We start from the raw sequence: 18,996 nt of genomic DNA on the forward strand, positions 1-18,996 counted from the left end.
ATAAAATTCCTATTAACCTCGATCAATTGCGATTTAAGTCTTGTGTGTTGTGACAGACATAATTTGGGGTGAATGAAGGCCTCACTGACTGCACTCCATTCTGAAGTGCCTAAACCTTGCCTGTAGGACCAGCTCAAACGGGGAACAATATGTAAAAAGATCTGTTCTAGTTTAATTTACAAACTTATTTCATTATAAATGCTTGTTGAAATAGGACCCCAGTGACATACTGTATACAGTAGTTTTTGGAAGCTTCTGCAAATGTTACAATGCCTGCAAATATTTCAGTATTTAAAAAGTTTGACATTAACCACACATTACTGAGGATAAAATACCTCACAGAATACTGCACCATTTGTGATATCTGATGTTTTACTGAACTCTACAATTGTCTGTGTATATGTGTGTGTGTGGGTGTGTGTATATGTGTTGGTATATGTGTGTGTTAGGACCGTCTCAGAAGGTGACAGCTACCTCGGTTTGGGTAATAGATTTTAGGGTACCATGTTACTGGTTGTTATTTATTGCTGTGGTAGTACCAGTAACTTCCCACCAGGTGTCAGTGTCGCTGTGTGGACCGCGTGAGCGCAGGGACAGAGAAACAGATTAGTGCGTCACATCCAATCAAACTGTGAGGATGTGAGCGGAGGAAGAACTGCAGGACGGTGTCAAATTAAAACGTGACTTCCACAGTTAGCAGGTGAGCTGGTAATATTAGTTGTGTCTGCTTTCAGAAAAATGTTCATTGCTTTACTTTCGTTGCTTTGTCGTTACTGTCTGCATTTTCTTGGCAAACGTATGAAAGTTAAGGAAAAGTATGAATGTTAGCAAGCTAGCAAACCAACAAGGAGACCTCCACAGCTGCTGTAAACAGTCTCATTATCTGTTCACTTAAAAATTATAGTGTTAAACTGAGTGAAATGTCTCTGTTGAGTGGCATATTGAGTTACATTATCCTCAACTGAATGTAGGAGAATGTGTATTTATTTTTCTTCATGTTTCTTAAAAGCTCTGCACGCCCACACAGGTGTTCTGACTGATTACGTCTCTGTAAAGTTGGGTGGAGCTATGCAGGGAATTATGTGAGGTCAACAATATCCACATACCAGCAGAGCTTTTGCCCCCTCAGAGTTGCACTGTAGCAAAAGCACAGGTGTAGCTGATAACATTAATTGTGGCTCTGTTTAGGTGCATCAAGGCCCTGGTATTGTGCATGCTGACTCACTGGCTTGGCTTACTACCACACGTAGATAGAACATGCCTGTATTGTTCTGAGAGGATGTTTAACCTATCAAGTAAGTGACAACACCATGGGGTGGACCATGGGTGTGTAGGGTCTTAATTGTGTATGAAATGGACACAGAAAATGCACACAGAATGATCAAACTAAAACTTGATTTTCACATTTTGCAGAAGGACAATTGCACACATCATATTTTGGTGAGTCAATCAGTACAAAGATCCAAGCAGAGGTCCGTCTAGAGGAGATTGACCCACATCAGCATCACTGACAGAGAGAGGGGAATCTTGCAGCAGTCACAGGATGGAGTAAGGAGTGAGCAAGGTACTTGTATTTTATGTATAATTATAGTGGATAATGTTTTTTCTGTTCTGACACAAGCACTAGACAAATCTTAGGACCAGTACCTGTTATCTTAAAGGCTGATAAGCAAGAGGCTGATAACAGTCTGAAGCCAGTGTTTTAATGTCAAATCATGGACTCATGATTTCTCTCTTTTTCTTTGCATGAAACCATTTTGAGTGTACACACATAGTCTACATCACAGGCTAGATCAGGTCTAAGTAGTTAATGAACTAAATATGGAGACATCACACATTTATATCAAGCACTAGTTAGCCATCATCAGAAACAAAATCTTTTAAAAAATGTTTTTCCCAAGGTGAGAAACAATCATGAGTACTGACTCATGGCTGGCAGGGAACGGGTGATGATACGATTATTATCTGCTTGGTTTAGGTCTAGTAAGCAGAACTGTGCTGACACCAGACAAACCTGATCTACACTCTGTGTGTGAGTGCCAGGCTTGTTTTTGTCATTTTAGGGCCAAGGCCATTTGGCCTTCCCTGTCACAAACATTTTTAGGGCACAAAGGCCACATGCCAGGGCACAGAGGCCATTGAGTGATTTCATGCCTACAAATAAATAACTTGACTTTCTGATTAGAAAAAAACAAGAAAATAACTCAAATGACATGAAAATCATAGATTATTCACTTTTTAATATAAATAAAAACAACATGTTTTAAGAGGCATCATGTTACAATGTATTAATTTACTAGAATCTATTAATATGTAAATATATTTAATTTCAGAGAAACTATAGTTTCTGTCATTTTTGTTGGAGTGACTTATGTCCTGTTGACAAGGACTGGAGCTTGCTAAGCTGTCCGTGTCTCAGCTTCAACCATTCTGAGATCAGCTATGATATTGCCGCATTAAACTCATGCACAGACGTGTGTGGTAACTAAACTGCATCAAGCTGATTCATCATATTTGTGTGAGATCTGCAGTAAATTTGAGAAGTTTGAGACAGAATATTGTTACAGGAGTAGAGCAGCTCCTTTCAGGAATAGCTCAGTACGCATGGCTGTGCACACACACAAATAGAGAGAGAGAGAGAGAGAGAGGGGGACTGGCTCACTGCCAGTTTTTTGCACAACCAGACATATAGGTACAACTTATGAATCAGTTTGCTTATTAAATAGTGTTATTCTGTTTAGTTTTAAAATGATAACAGATTTTGCAATTTGTTAATTTTTAGCTGTGCAAGCAGCATGGCTCCAGGGTTGGCATCATTCTGTCAGTTTGTTGGTTAGTCACCACTGTGGTCCAGACTGAAATAACTTGGCGACATTGGATGGATTGCCAACTATTGGATGGCAATCCATCCTGAAACCTTCTGACTTTTGTATGCTTAGCATTTGGGAAGAGGACTTAGACCAATATATTCATTGGTGGAAAGTCAGATTGTAGGCATGTACAGCACAAAAAGGCATTGCACACTGAACCTGTACCAAAGCTTATTTCCTAAGGTGCTCAAAAGCTGATATCAACAGCATGTTCACTGGCAGTCACATGTCTGCTCATAGGCAACAAATGCAATAGACACAAAGTTTTGAAGCATGTAGTGGATGTGGTTAAAGTGCTTGGAAAGAGGGTGTTGAGCTACTGGCAGGTGGAGAATGAGGCAGCATATACAATATGTTGGATATGTGTGATGACAGAACCATAGACCATGGAAACTTTTTGGTTCTCATCCTTTTATCAGGAAAGTTTTAAGCAGAAATCATGGGCAACATTTTCTTTATTTGAGAGTTATTGATATGTGGAGATCTTACAGAGTCTCTTTTGATCATGAGAAAACTTTTGACAGGGTGTTATTGATGATGGTTTCTCATATCATGAACCTACGGTGAAACGGTTACACAGACAATGTTAATATTTTTTTCTCTAGCTAGTGGGGTGTTCAGTGTTGCTCCTGAGGAAAGCTGGGCGATTGGGCCATGATAAACAGCTCTTCCTCTTACCACCCAAGGTCATGGACCTTATTGGACTGACCCCTTTTCATAGCTCTGTACTGTAGGCATGGCAGATTTTTAAGATTGCATGAGACTCCATGGCATGTGGTTGTTTGAGGAAACTTTGTTTTCTAACAACCTCATAAAGATTGCAGTCTGCAAGATACTCTCAGAGAGGCTGGCTGCACCGAACTGGGTCATCTGTAAAGGTGACGGCAACATCTGTGGACGCCCTGGGAGAGAACAACACCGCATCTATCTGGCTGACTTGTGAAGGATGTCTGTGCTGCCCTACCACAATCCCCAAGAGCATTTGTGGAAAACCTGGACAAGTTTCTGGCTGTAGAGAAAAAGCAGGCTACCAAATCTGCATTAAGTCTCTGAACCTGCGCTCTTTGGCAGGGATGAAGGTGTTGAGCTGGACTTAGTTTTTTGGTCTAGATGTATGTCCCTGTACAAGCTTCCCATTGAAAAGCAGACAGCAGACCTCCATTGGAGGGTTGTACATGTAGCAATAGCTACAAAGAGATTAAGCGCACCTGTATCCAAAGCCGGGAGAGGAGTGTGTTTTGTGTTCTCAGGTTGAGACCCTGTTACATTTATTTATTTCAGTGTCCTTGGCTGTCAGCACTGTTTGAACTTTGGAAAAGGTGGTTTCTAGGTCTATGTGAGGATTATATGTTTGATTATTTTTGAGAGTACTGGCAGAGTGGAGCTGATTGTAAATTTCTGATCAGAGAAACATTTTTGTGTTTGGTTGACAGGGTTTGTTGTAACGGTTTTATAAAGGGACTTTTCCTCTCCTCTCCTCTCCTCTCCTTGCTTCCTATACTCTCCTCTCCTCTCCTCCTCTTTGATCTCCCTCCATCAGCTTGGCTGTTTAATCACTGCTCATGGAAGTTGGCTCACTAATTGGCAGATGCTCAATCCCAGAGCCTGCATCTGCTACCTGTTTGTACCAATTAACAGACCCATGATACTGCACTGACACCTCTTCAATGGGTTAACAGATGCAACAATTAGCCACTCATTTGAATAGCTGCCTGCTTAGCGTGAGGACCCTTGTTGCATCATCTCCCACTGTGGGGACCGCCTTTCATCTATTTGCCTTTTTTCTTGTTGCCTCTCAATTGAAGCATGGGAAGACCAGGGAACCCCGGAGTGTTGAGCAAACAGTGTTTTCACTATAGATCCCTAAATCAGCTCTCCAGACTCAGTGTTGCAGCTGAGGAGAGGCTGAAGAGTTGGATGGCAAAATGCACTGCATATATGAAAGATGAGGCAGGCACGCTTGCATGTGCTCACATTTAGGATGTTTTTGTTGTGCTGTGGCTCTGTATATTGTTTTAGCCTAGCTAACTGGCACTGTTCAGTTTCGTACACAAAAAATTGTGAAGTCAGTATAAGCTTGTTGAACTCCTTGCTGAAACCTTTTTATGCCTCCACACCGGTGACAGCCGGGGCCGGAGGCATTATGTTTTCAGTTTGTCCGTCCGTCTGTCAGTACAAATGTCTGTCCGTTCCATTCTTATGGACGCGATATCTCAGTAACATTTTAAGGTATCTTCGCCAAATTTGCCACAAATAATCACTTGGACTCAGGGATGAACTGATTAGATTTTGGTGGTCAAAGGTCAAGGTCACTGTGACCTCACATAACACTGTTTTGTCCTTGTAAATGCAATTTCAGGTTCTCCTCAAGGGAATCCCTTCAAATTGGGGACAATGTTCACTTGGAGTCAAGGATGAACTGATTAGATTTTGGTGGTCAAAGGTCAAAGTCACTGTGACTTAACAAATCATGTTTTTGGCCTCTTGTGAAATCTCACAGCTGTCTTGAGGGAATTCATTCAGATTTGGCATAAACATTTACTTGGACTGAAGGAGGAACTGATTAGATTTTGGCGGTCAAGGTCACTGTGACCTCACAAAACACATTTTTGGCCGTAACTCACAAATTCATACGTTAATTATGACACAATTTAACACTAAATGATGATTAAATGATGAAGTGATGACATTTAATATCCAAATAGTCAAAGGTCAACTTCACTGTGAATCACAATTATAGTTGGTTCTCGATATACAGTGGATATGGAAAAAAGAAACTCATAACCGAGGCGATCCTTGATGGTTTAAGTTTTACTGCAGAAGGTTACATTTTATTTTTTACAGTTGAAGGCTGGTTGATTGGTTGCAGTGAGCAGGGCATCAGTAGCCCCAGTGACAAAATCACTGGTGAGTATTAAAAACTAAAGAAGATCTCATGACAACTGCCATAATTGTAGTACCTATGTAGAACCTTTGGTCCCCCCATATAGAAGTTTAAATGTGAAAACAATGAAACTAAAATATGTGAAGACCAAATTAAGAATATTAAAGCAGTTCTCACTGTAGGTACTGACTTTATTCTTATGTATGTGAGGAAAATAGAGCTCAGTCTTGCTTAAGAATGTGGGCAAAACCTGTCTGGCACATAAAACAGTAGTTTGTGGAGAACACAAAATAATCATGGCTGTAACAGTGCTCAGGAATTTAATATACATTTGATATGTATTTGAAATACTGTATTTTATATCTATATTAGATCTATATTAAAACATTTGCATGGTTTTTGTACATCTTTAAATTGGTTAAAAGCATTAGAAGTAATGTGAATGTCTACTTATTGATACTGGGTAAGAGAAATACTTTTAGAATGATTCAAATAAAAGTTCACAGGCATTTTTTTTTAAGTTATTTTTTTTGCCTTTATCCAGATAGGGACAGTGAGAGAGTAAAAGGAAACTTTGGGAGAGAGAGGGGATGACATGCAGCAAAGGGCCATAGGTCAGACTCGAACCCATGGCCGCTGCGGTAAGGACTGGGCCTAAGTGGTACGCATTCCAGTTGAGCCATGGGAACGCGTTTACAGGAATTTTAAACCTATTTGAATTTTGTTGGATTTATGTCCTGAGTTGGACTAGAATCAGCCATGTAGTGAAGCTGAAACTCCCATTCACTCACTTTTGAAACTTGATATATTGTCACCACGCGATAAATACATGCTGAGTACTGCATACTTTAACAATCATGGCTGTGTGTGTGCTGTCACACTTCATTTCAGCAGTATCCCACACATATGCTATATAGGCGATGTTGCCGTAACAAAGACAATGATGGGGCATTACGTTGCTGAGCAAAAATGAATGAAATTCAAATAAATTCTTTGGTCACTGATGTGGAAAAAAACTTGCGCTGGTCTAAAAATAATTTGGCATTATGTTATATACTATAAACGTAGTCCAATAGCAAACATTTTTCTTAAAAACAATGAATTAAAAGATTAAGTAACTTTTAAAATTGAAAACCTGTTTGTACCACTTCTCATGACTCAGTGAGCTGTGAACCAGACATGGTCAGCATCATGTAAAATATCTCAGTTCTTTGTCACATTCTCATTTAAAGGCATGACCAAGGTGTTGTTGTGAAGAGCAGCCAATTATTGAACCAGAGGAAAGCAAACAGTGTCGACACAAAGTATGAACCGTGGTGATTGATGTGTAACAACACGATGACAGCACTGTTACTAGGGGCTAAGTGCTAATCTTGGATGGGGAAAAACTGAATTCTCACAGGATATTTAAAGAAAAAAAGAGGCTTACTGGTGTGATTCTGCCCCAGTTCTCACCAACACTTTGTCAGTGTGTGAAAATGAGATGTGTGTATGTGTAATTTTCTGTGTGTGTGTCAGGATGATGGAAAGTGTGTGTGTTTGTGCATGCCTAAGCTTCAGACTGTGCATGCGCACACACAAGCTGCTGACTGTGAGCATGTTACTGTAATCCTTCCTGTGTGCGCGTGGATCAAAACCAAGTGTCACTTTGCACAAAGAGTATGATCAATGCAACATTCTTCTGTAGCCAATGAGAAGAGAGCCCCTGTTACTGGGCAGCTATGTGTTTACCCCCCCCCCCCCCCACCCATTCTTTCGTGAGGTCGATGTCATGCGTCAAGCCTCATAGACTCTCAGATCAGCGTGAGTCTTTACGACACACCAGGGTCCTGCGGTTGTGATGAAGATCAGCACTCTCACTGGTTTTGTAGGTCAACCAGTACTGAGCTACGGGTGCAGGCCAGCTCACAACATGCACTTCGGTGCTTTGCTTTTATACACAGAGCATATACATAAAGATATAGACATATACACAAAAATGCAGATTATTGGCTAGAGTTGCTGCAGGAAAATTTCCATTTCTTGAACAATAATCTGAAAATGAAATTTCTCAAATTTTGCTGTAAAAAGATACATTTTTTACTTATAGAATACAGTTTACTCACATTTGGGGTGACATTACATCATACATTATATCACGATATGATTATTCATTTAAAAAATACTTCTTAAAAGATTAATATTGGTGGATCATTGTCATGTGATTATCACTGACTACAGATAATGCACATTTGTATTCACCACATTTGCATTTACTAATCATTGTGAATTTGAACACAATGTCTTCAGTGCTCATTGCTGATGATGGAAGAAGTATTAAAATATTTTACATCAGTAAAAGTTAATAAAAAGCGCAACATATATTTAGATTACTTATTCATTAATGCATAAGCAGAATTTTAATGTTGCTGAATGAACCATAGCTAATTTGAACTACTTTATATACTGCTGGGTAATTTAATCTATAACAGTGTTCATATTTTATAAGATAATCATATTGTTTGTTGAGCTGAAACAATTAGGAAATTATTCACCAATTATTTTGACAATAGTTTTTTCAATATGTTTGTTTTTTTGGACCGTTGGTTGGGCAGAAAAATGTATATTATGAGGATGTAACCAGAATTTAAGAATTATTGAAATACTGGACAAAGATGAAAATATGTATAACGTATCATTGCCGAATGCAAACTCGTCATAAATCATCCGAATTTCTAAAAATAGTACAGAGGACGTGACCTCAGTGTCCCCAATAGTAGCTACGGCCCTGGCTCTGGGAACTGGTGATGATTCTGACTTCATAGTTTTGACAATTTCAACAGGGATTAATCAAATAAATAATTAACAGATTAATAGTTAATAACAGGATTAATAATTCTGCAGACTTAAAATTTTATACTGTATAAATACATTAAATGGAAATACTCCAGTAATGTACAAGTGCCTCAAAACTTTACCGAAGTACAGTACCTAAATAAATTTACTTTTCACCACTGCATGTTCTAATCTTTGTTACAAATTGTCGAATGGAATGAATAACATACCGTGATAACTACTGTTAGCATCAATCCTTGGATCAGTAGTCCTTTGTCCTTCGATAAACTAGTTTAAAGCAGGACAAAATACTTTTACACCAAACATTATTTTTATTGAGTGATTAAGTGTGTTTCAAAGAAAGAGCCAAACACATTTTTCAAGAATACTTTCACCGTTTTGTTCAATCCTGTAGCGAAGTTTGACAATTAACAAGAACTCCTACAATAATTTTGCAGTTAGACAGAATAATTCTATAAGCCAGGGTCTCAGACTATAGAGGTGAATTAATACCTCATACAGAGTCTCAACAAACAACAAGCAGTACATTTATCACAATGCTTTTGTATTGCACTGTATTACATTGTGAGGTGTTTTGGTTATTTTGTCCACCCCCTGTTTACTCCCAGTGTATTTTAATATTAAAATATACGTTGCATGTTTTCAGTTTGACTCTAATTATAGCACCACGATGTCTAACCTTGGAAAGTTTATGTCAGCTTAAGATGATGGGTAAACATCATGTCCCTGCCAACATGTAAGAATTAGAAATTAGTCTAAGTCTTCCAAATTACAGCTCGTTACAGTATAATGGCATATCATCTAAACACATCAGTGGAAAGCAAGTTGTTTTTCTTAGGATTAGCCTTCCAAAGATTATCCACTGTAAAGAATGTAAAAGAAATATTAAGAACAACTGAACTACAGCTTGATCTCCTCAATCTTGACATTGCAGGATTTGCTTTGGACTTCACCAGCAACACCACTCCTGACCACAAGGTGGCATCAGTCCTCAGTGACTCAGTCCATGAATACAGCGCCACTGATGATCTGACTGTAGAGAAATCCTCTTTACTGGAAGGGTTAAACTTTAATCTTAACAATCTCTTTTCACCCTTTATGTAAAAAACATACGGAAATAAACAATATGGCAAAACATCTGTCTAAACCCCTCAGACAAGTAAACAATAGGAATAACAAAGGGATTTACAGTAGAAGTGAGCCAGCTAGTTACTTATAGCCTGATCTTGCTCACTAACAACATGTCCATCTTATGTAGTGGGGATGAGAATATATATTTTTCATACAACCTAAACTTGTTTACTGTTGTGGTCCTACACCACAGTCATGACTTTGTCCTATGAAGCATTAAAAGAGCCTTCGGAGATGTGGTTTCTCAGTTGAGGTATTTTAACTGAGACTGTCTTTGCAGAGTTAAACGTTTGCTTCCCCAGTGTCTCTTTTGGTTGGTCAGTGTAGGATTTCTGTTGACAATTTTGTATTTAGGTCAGTGTGGCCCCCTCAGGGTCTGACAAACCACTTTCTCCCAGAGTCCCCATGATTGACACATTTTCTTATAGCAAATGAAGTTCTGCTCCTCCGGTTTTAAATTCTTGATGAGTAACATGTTATAAAATACAACACTAAATGCTGCTGTTGGCACACTCTCATTTAGATATCCCTGAATACCATTTAGTTATCCCCTGGATACCACTGATAATATTACTAAATACAGTAATGACAATGATATTTTATTTATCTAACAGTCTGTCTGTTTATTCTGTGGATGTTAATCCCATCACTTTGTCATATACTACAAACAGACATATGTCCCCTCTGGGTCTTGAAGATCTTGTTTTTCATGGACTGCAGCACCACGTGACACAGCCAGCAGATATGGCTACCTGTTTTCCCTGCACTGCCTCTCATCCTCAGAATTTCTAAACAACATGGTAATAATCAGCAGCCTGGCAAAAAGCAGAATTACCAGGACATCCTCTAAGAACATAATGCCTGTCTTAGACACTGGGCATCTGTTGGCATTTCCTCGTGATATGCTGGATACAGGGGAGAGGGGTGAGGTGAGGGGGAGGAGGAGGAGTGAAGGGAGAGGGAAGGGAGGGAGGGAGCTTCAGGCTAGGATTAAGGGGGAGCTGTGAAGAAGGGGAGGAGAGAAGGAGAAGAGATGACCTGACCACATGCTCCATCCATAAAGCGCTTTTCTTCAGTGCTGGCTCTCTGCCCTGGACAGCCAGTCCAGGTCATACCCAGAGCCCCCACTGGGCGCTGTCGCATGCTGCCCGTGCTGCAGTCAACAGTCGTTGTGCTCTGGAGGTCTGCTCAGACTCTCCAGGCTGATGCTTCATTTTGGGGAAGGTCTTGGAGGTCCGAAGCTTGAGTCTTTACTCAGTGCTAAAACATTGTCTTGACTCTCAAAGAGACAGAACTTTACTTACTACCGCTACTAATAATGACAATACTATAACTTTAAACAGTTTGAAATCAAATTGTATACCAACATGGAACAATTTCAGGATTCAGCAGTTGTTCAATTTCTTTTTCTTCTTTGAACATGTTCAGATATTTTGCTCATTACATTGACTTTCTTCTGAGGTGTTGTTCTTTAGCAGCTTGGAAAAACTTACTTCTAATTGGTTTATCAGTTTTATACATCATGACTTTTAATAATTTTGTGAGAATTTCTCATAAATATGTTTTTGAAGTGATGACGTGTTTCAGAAGTTCACATTACATTTTTTTCATTTCAGCTGTAAAATGCTGTTAAATTCAGTGGGTTGTCATATGCTCTCTAACTGTGATTGGTGTTTTTTACACAGTTGCCAGTTATAAAGATTTGTTTATAAGAGGTTGAATAGAAAGTTAGTTAGCTAGTCAAATACTGCACATACTTTGTCTTTTAACACTTCACTTCGTTTTAGAGTTTTTAACTAGGGAATGTTTACTTGAGAAATGTTATTTTGGAAAGCATGATTCATAATTATACATACATAACATACAGTATTGGGATCTGTGGGCCCCACCCTCACCCCACCAGCCACAAAAAAATACAAAAAAGAAAAGAGTAACTAAAGCCAGTGTCAACAAAACACAAGCGTTAATCTAAGGTTAGACCCATGTTATTACAGAGACAAGTGTGGAAAATGTCACATCCAAATGAATCATAATGTAAATGAGATCCAGATAACTGCTCACTGCCCAATAACTTGAAGCACAACTACATTAAAACTACATTCATTTTAATATATGTCTTGTTAGGCACATTGCCAGCTGCTAAGTTTTTCACTGTGTTTTCTTATACAAATAAATATCATCAAAAAAGAGAACACAGGAGAGAGAATAATCAATCCTTTCCACATACTAGACTGTATTCTCTTTATACATATATAAGGATAATAAATGCCACTTTCACTGACTAAATATAATTCTAATTGCTCCTTCTACACCTCATATTACGTACCACATTTCAAACTTCTTTTGCTTCTGCCTGAGTATTTGACAAAACACAGTTAGTTAGATTAATACCTCATGGTTGTTGTGAGATAGCAACATATAATTTGACCATAATCAGGCTAAAAAGTTGGGCGAGCCATTGCCTTGGGAATAATTAATTAGTAACCTTTCTTTTCCATCCACTGTCTGTTGAAATTAGTGCAGACTGCAGCGTTTGATCCCCCACCCCCCCACCATTGCCGCCCCCCTCAACTCCAGTGAAACTGCCCAGAGAGTACAATGTTTTGCACAAGGTGACTTCCAAGTCCTGACAGGCTTTCTGTCGAGAAAACGTTGAAGATGCCCCAGGGCAGAATGCCAGCACCGAGGCCAGATGGGAGCCCCACTCTCTACCTGCAACGCGCTCCACCCTGTGCCAGTCCCCTGACACCCCTTCCTGCCATCTGCGCCGACCTGCCCCCAGCTGTCAACAGTTCAAGAGCTTATTGTTGCGTTCCTGCATGTGCGTGGCGGCCGACAACACAGCTGTGCAGATGTTGTCAGGGCGAAAAGATGGTGACGGCGGCGACAGTAAGGCTAACATCTGTGCTCCCTGTGGAAACAACAGAGCAGCACTTTGCAAGAAGCCAGTCTCTGTGATACTGTGTCAATGAGCTGACAGACTCAGTGCTTAATGTCCTCTGTGGGATCATCAGGGCTGCTCCTGGCTTGTAAAGGCCTTGGAAAACCCCACACTGTCGTACATGGTGCCACCACTGCATGATACCTTGGCAGTTCCATAAATATATTATGCTGGGGATTAAACCCAGATTATGACACTGTAAACTAGACAGATTTACATCAACTAAGTAGATCACAGAGTTGTGATACTGAAAGCACCCCAGATTATAGGTTACACAACACGTTAATCCAAATATTATATTTCTTGAATCTGCAATCCTTGCATGTTTTTATCTTCAGGGGCATAATAGAAATATTTCAGTGAAAGTGAACCTGCACTCACACTGGCTTTCCCTGTGTGGATTGTGACTGCTGATTTTCCTGTCACTGGATGCTCTCCCCCACTTCACCCTCTTCATGCTTCTTGATGTAGTCTGTGGCATGTGTCAGGTATAGCCCTTCATTACCACCCTGCTGCTCTCTCTCACACACACAAACACACAAGAACAATGCATTTAGGATGTGTTCATCTGAACTGTGTGTGCTTCTGTATGTGTGTGTGAGCGAGAGAGAGGTGGGGGAGAGAGCACAGCAGAGAAGGGAAAATGAATAAAAGGACTTCATACATTTTTATGACCGTACCGATAAGGTCAGTCATGTGCTGTGGTTACTAAGCAACGCTGCCACCCCATGTTGGACAGTTACGGACCAGAGAAGTCAAACTCAAAGATGTTTACTATTGCTCTGTGAATGACAGTCAGCCTCTCTTGCTTCCCAGATCTCTGGTCAGTGCACTTCACAGTCACAATAAGATGAACATAAACAGTATGGACAAATAGAAACTCATCCCAATGCTGCGCTGTACCAAATTATAGAAAGCCTTCCAAGCTAAGTGCAGATGATTCAGTGAATTTATATGAAAAGTCAGTGAAAAGTTTATCAAGCTTTGCGACAGAATATGACTTATAAGGTTAGACTGCCGTATCTTTTTTCTAATATATTGGGAAAATATGCACCTTTTAAATTAAAAGCAGTTATAGTTAGTGAAATCTATGGAAATAACATTTACACACATATTAGTTTTATAATTCCAGTAACTTAGTATCAGTGGCCAATGTTTTACCAAAACTAGAGAATTTCTTTTTTAATGTTCAGTATTAATGTACACTTCTTTTTTTCTTCCTAAGCAAATTGTTGCTGGTGAAAAAGCACAACCATACAATCCACGTTTTTTTCCAATATGTGCCCAATACAGGATGTTGCAGGAGCAAATGTAAAAAAGGAAGCTTAAAAAAATTAGGGACTGATTTCTTGAACCTGTATGAGCAGGAAAAATGAAGTTTTGTATAGCATAGGTAAGAATATCACTTTAAGTATGTTGAAAAGTCAAAGAGTTTTTTAACCTGTAAAATGCATTGATTTGATTTTAAATGAATTATTAACTTGGATTTAACTTTAAATTAAATGATTTTTTAAATAAATATTTTGTGTACCACTTTGTTAGCTTGTAGTAAAGTTGATCAAATCTAGTTTTGTACTGGGCCTAGGCTGAAATGACCCAGATGTGAATGATCGAAGCTTTAAAGTTGTCGTATAATAACACGTACTAGTTCTGAACCATGAGATGGACCACAGTATCTCAGTCAATTCCATAGAGCCAAACTGTTCAAATTAGATTTTCTCAATAATCATGTCTTAATAATCAACTTGGTTACAAATTCTGCAACGTAAGTTCATAAACCATAGAATTACCTCTGGATGACCCTGCTGTCCATTCTACCAGACTTGACAGGAGTGCATTGAGCCATGAGATGCAAAGTAGTCAATGAGTTGAATCAATGTATAGATCTGCTAAGGTTGGCCATCAAAGAACTCTGCCCTGTCCACTCAATTGGTCACTACCTTATGAGGCATGGTGATTATGTAAACCAATAAGGGAAACCTAGTGTTTTTCAGCCTTGTTAACTAGGCTTCTACCAGACATTAAATTAGTTCTCACTTCCTAAAAAGAACTATTGTACATGTTAGGACTACCCCAACTAAAATACAAGGGAAAGTTTGTCCTTGTATCTTTAGCAGAGTGGAATAATTTGTGAATACCTCTCCAAAGTTCATTGGCACTGCATTAATCAGTAAACCGCTGCAACTGGAAACTAGAATTACCGCTTCGTGGTTGTCCACAATTCAGATCAGGGTAAATCCCTGTTTATCCAGAATCATATAGAATATTAACCATTTGTGTGAAATTTTGCCATAAAAGCTGTGTCATGTCTTGAGAAATGACTAAAACTTGTTTTCTGAGGTCACTGTGACCTTGATCTTTGACCTTTGACCACCAAAGTGTAATCAGTTCGTCATTGAGTGCAAGTGGACATTTACGCAAAATTTGAAGGGATTCCCTTGAGGAGTTCTGGAGATATTGTGTTCACAAAGCCAAAATCGTGTTTTGTGAGGTCATCGTGACCTTGACCTTTGACCTTTAGCCACCAAAATCTAATCAGCTTGTTGTTGAGTCCAGGTGAACATTTTTACCAAATTTGAGGAAGTTCCTTCGAGGCGTTACTGAGATATCACGTTCACAAGGCTAAAACTGAGCTTTGTGTCGTCACCACACCTGTGACCTTTGACCCCCAAAATCTGATCAGTTCATCCTTAAGTCAGAGACATTAGAGAAATCCAGATGTCGGTCCGTCTGTAAGTATGTATGTCCCATTCTTGTGGACAATATATGTCAGTAACGCTTTGACAGAACTTCTTCAAATTTGGTACAAACGCTCACTTGGACTCAAAGACGAACTGATTTGATTTTGGTGGTCAAAGGCCAGAGTGGGCTGCTTCACCATCGCCATCTAGTCAGTGCCTGACTCCGCTAAACCCCCGGCTAATACAAAAATGGGCAAAGAGGAATGTCTTTTTAGAACATTAAATTATGTATCTATTTTAGTAGACACCAAGAATAAAATGATGAACACTAAAAATTTCTTCTTTAATATATCCTTCTTCCTCCATTCAAGTTCCTCCATTTTAATCAGGTACATCATCTCCAATCTCAAAGTAATTTTGGTTTGAAATACAGTTTCCAGGATGCTGTGAATTTTAGTCCAAAGGGAGCTACAGTGGGACAATTCTAAAATATATGGAAATGATTTGTGCCTGCTCCCACGAGATCTCCAGCAGTCAACCGGATTTCAATAAGAATTCTTTTGAGCAGGAGTACAGAAAGAACGAATAATATTCTTCCAGCTTAATTCTGTCCAAGCTCTCGAGTTTTCGTAATATATGAAAAAATATGGTCAACTTAAGTCTGTTTTTCAATAAATATTGACCCCGTTTGGCCCTTGACTTGGACCCAGTTCTTAATTTTGGCCCCCTCTGTGATTGAGTTTGACACCCTTGATTTAGCTTAAAGGAGTTGTGCCAAAGTACGGCCTCACAGAGTTGCTAGAATGGCTGTGGACTCTTAATCTATAGTTCAAGTGGGAAACAATGTTGTAAAACAGCAATGAATTTTATGTTTGGTGATAAAGCCTGAAATGAAATAGCAAAAGCTTTTATCTTGAGTTGCTGTTTTGCATCAATTTTGCGGTGACAAATCCATCATACATACAAGAGACAGATATAACAAGTTGTCCATCAACATTAACCTCAGTAGAACATAATAGGAACACGAGATGTTTGGGTAAAGGCTTAAGAGGTGACATCAGAAGACTGATGGTACAGTTACTATACAGTTTATGAACATCTTCTGAGAATTCAAGGGTGGATTTGTCCTTTAAATTCTTTGTTGCTCCGGCTTTGAGAGCAGAGTGTCATTTCTCGTGTAACCTGCAGTGGAAAGCGTATGGCGCAGCTTCTTTTCAAGCAGACACAGCACTTTCTACCCTCTAATGGCTGGGAATTACTCTCAAAGGGAACACGATTTCTCCATTTCTTTATTCTGCAGACATGTCGACTCATTAAACTTGAATTGTGACTTTGTCTCACGTTCCTTTCAGAATTTATGGTCAGAGAGAAGGATTCAAAGATGATCTAATAAAACGAGGGTCTCAAGATGTACGTTCGCCCACTGTTCCTCTATTTCTACTTCCATAACGTGGTTTGAATTATTCAGCAGTCTGACCCAGGCAGCAAAGCCCTCTTATTCATTATGAGCCACATATTGGAATGAATCTGCCATCATTGGTCATCTTTAAGACATTAGCAGATATCTATTTTACTGGGTTGTTTGAATATAATCAAAATGCTTGCGATTATTTTGTTAATAAGAGCCATAAAAATTTCCCTTGGGGAATCCAACCCTTTGTCGTGTAATGGATATTATTCCCCACTGTACACTTGCTTCTTGTTGAACTCACTTACATTATGTTGTAAATGAGCTATAAACGTAAACCACATAGAGAAGTAAAAGTAATCAGGACATTTGTTTGAAATAAATAATTAAATTGAACGTGATTTTTAAAATCTAGAATATAAAGTTTAAATAAAACTGCTTTCCAAATGACTCATCACCACCATAGTTACCAGTGGATATAAGATGTATTTTTGATCAAGCCTGGAGGCTCATGACCAGAAAAGTGTTTGTCACAATATGTGCTGTGTGAGATATTTTTAGGCCTTTGTCACACGGTGAGGTCAAGTTTGGGTTTGTCCTGTCTCCATGTCTTATCATTTCCTGTTTTATTTTGAAAGGTTAACTCTCCTCTCGTTTCAGGTCACTTGCCCTTCCTCATGTGTCACCTGTCTGAGTGTCTTCCCTGATTCCTGATTGTGTCCACCTGTTCCCCATTTGCCCTAATGTGTCTTATAGTCTGCGTCTCCCCTTGTCTTGTGCCAGAGTGTCTCGTCCTGTCGTGCACCCCAGCCTACTATCACAGTCCATGCCTTGCCTTTGTCTCTGCATTTTCGTACTGATTCTTTACCTCCAAGTGAGCGAGGGACGAAATAAAAACAGCTATGAAAATTATGCTATAGAGAAAAATCTAATAAACAAAAAACCACTCCAAATGGAGGGACAAAACTGCTAAAACAAAAGGAATAAACCAACAGAAAATCACTCTACAAGGAGGCTACAAAAGTTGCTACAAACTTGACAAACAGAAAACTCTAGACTATCAAAATACAAACAGAAAATCACTCCAAAAGGAGGCTACAAAAACTGCTACAATCTTGACAAACAGAAAACTCTAGACTATGAAAATACAAACAAAAATCGCTCACTTGGAGGTAAAGAATCAGTACGAAAATGCAGAGACAAAGGCAAGGCATGACTTAGGGGCAGATGTATGTACGTTAGAGAGTAAACAGTGACTTGGTCAGTCCACAGAAAGCGCAGGCTGTGCTTTTTCATTTTATGTTGGATGTACCAAACCTGCGGCAGATCACATAATCAGCGCATGTCCCCGCACTCTAACCATAACTTCCGACACCTGGTTTAAAAAAACCAATGGAATGAGCCTCCCAAACAAAGGTGCCTCAAATTATTTCAAAAGAGCAAGCACAGCTAAGCACATCACTAAGGGCGATGAAGCACAACAGTCAGCAGCAATAGCAACTCGTGACTGCTGTCAATTTGATGTGAGTGGCCTCTAAGTTATGTCTCCAGCAGCATGAAACAAACAATTGCCTGAACACTGTCATTGCAGGCGTTATTCCAGGGGTGTCCAGGAAGACCAGGGTTCTCCGAGGAACCCCTGAAGACCTTGTGACCTTATCTTCTGTGCCAACACATCGTCATAAAAAGAAAAGTTAATTCTGACCAAACCAAGTCAGATGGGCCCACAACAGGGGAAAAATAGTTTCAATATAACATTTGCTGCAGTTGATATATAACAAGCTAATTACTGTATCTAAGTATATAATACAGCAAACTTTTTGCGTGTGTATACAAGCACTCCACCTGTACAGTCCAAGCAGCACTGGGTTGTTGAACGCGTCATCAGCCACGGCCGTTGGGCACACCTTAAGTAGAAGTAAAACATATAAGAGAACTGTAGCCTATTGTCAAAATGTAACGTCCATCCATCCATTTTCTTCCGCTTATCTGGGGTTGGGTCATGGTAGCAGTAGGCTAAGCAGGAGGTTCCCCACATCCACCTCTCCAACGCTCTCCAGCTCCAAGGCATTCCCAGGCCAGATGGGATATGTAATCCCTCCAGCACGTTCTGGTTTTACACCGGGGTCTCCTCCCAGTTGGAAATGCCTGGATAAACTCCATTGAAGGTGCCTGGTAGGCATCCTTATCAGATGCCCAAACCACCTCAGCTGGCTCTTTTCGACATGAAGGGACAGCGATTCTAC

At 39.6% G+C, this 18,996-nt stretch overlaps 1 long non-coding RNA gene across 1 annotated transcript; it reads left to right on the top strand.

The window, feature by feature from the left end:
- The first annotated feature begins 616 nt into the window (after window positions 1–616).
- LOC130182396 (uncharacterized) lies at window positions 617–9,764 on the top strand. The gene is made up of 4 exons (XR_008829710.1): window positions 617–700; window positions 1,189–1,295; window positions 1,414–1,564; window positions 9,524–9,764. It is a non-coding gene; the product is annotated as an uncharacterized LOC130182396 (long non-coding RNA).
- Window positions 9,765–18,996: the final 9,232 nt, after the last annotated feature.

This window comes from Seriola aureovittata, chromosome 15 (genome assembly GCF_021018895.1).
Source record: "Seriola aureovittata isolate HTS-2021-v1 ecotype China chromosome 15, ASM2101889v1, whole genome shotgun sequence".
Taxonomy (NCBI): Eukaryota; Metazoa; Chordata; class Actinopteri; order Carangiformes; family Carangidae; genus Seriola; species Seriola aureovittata.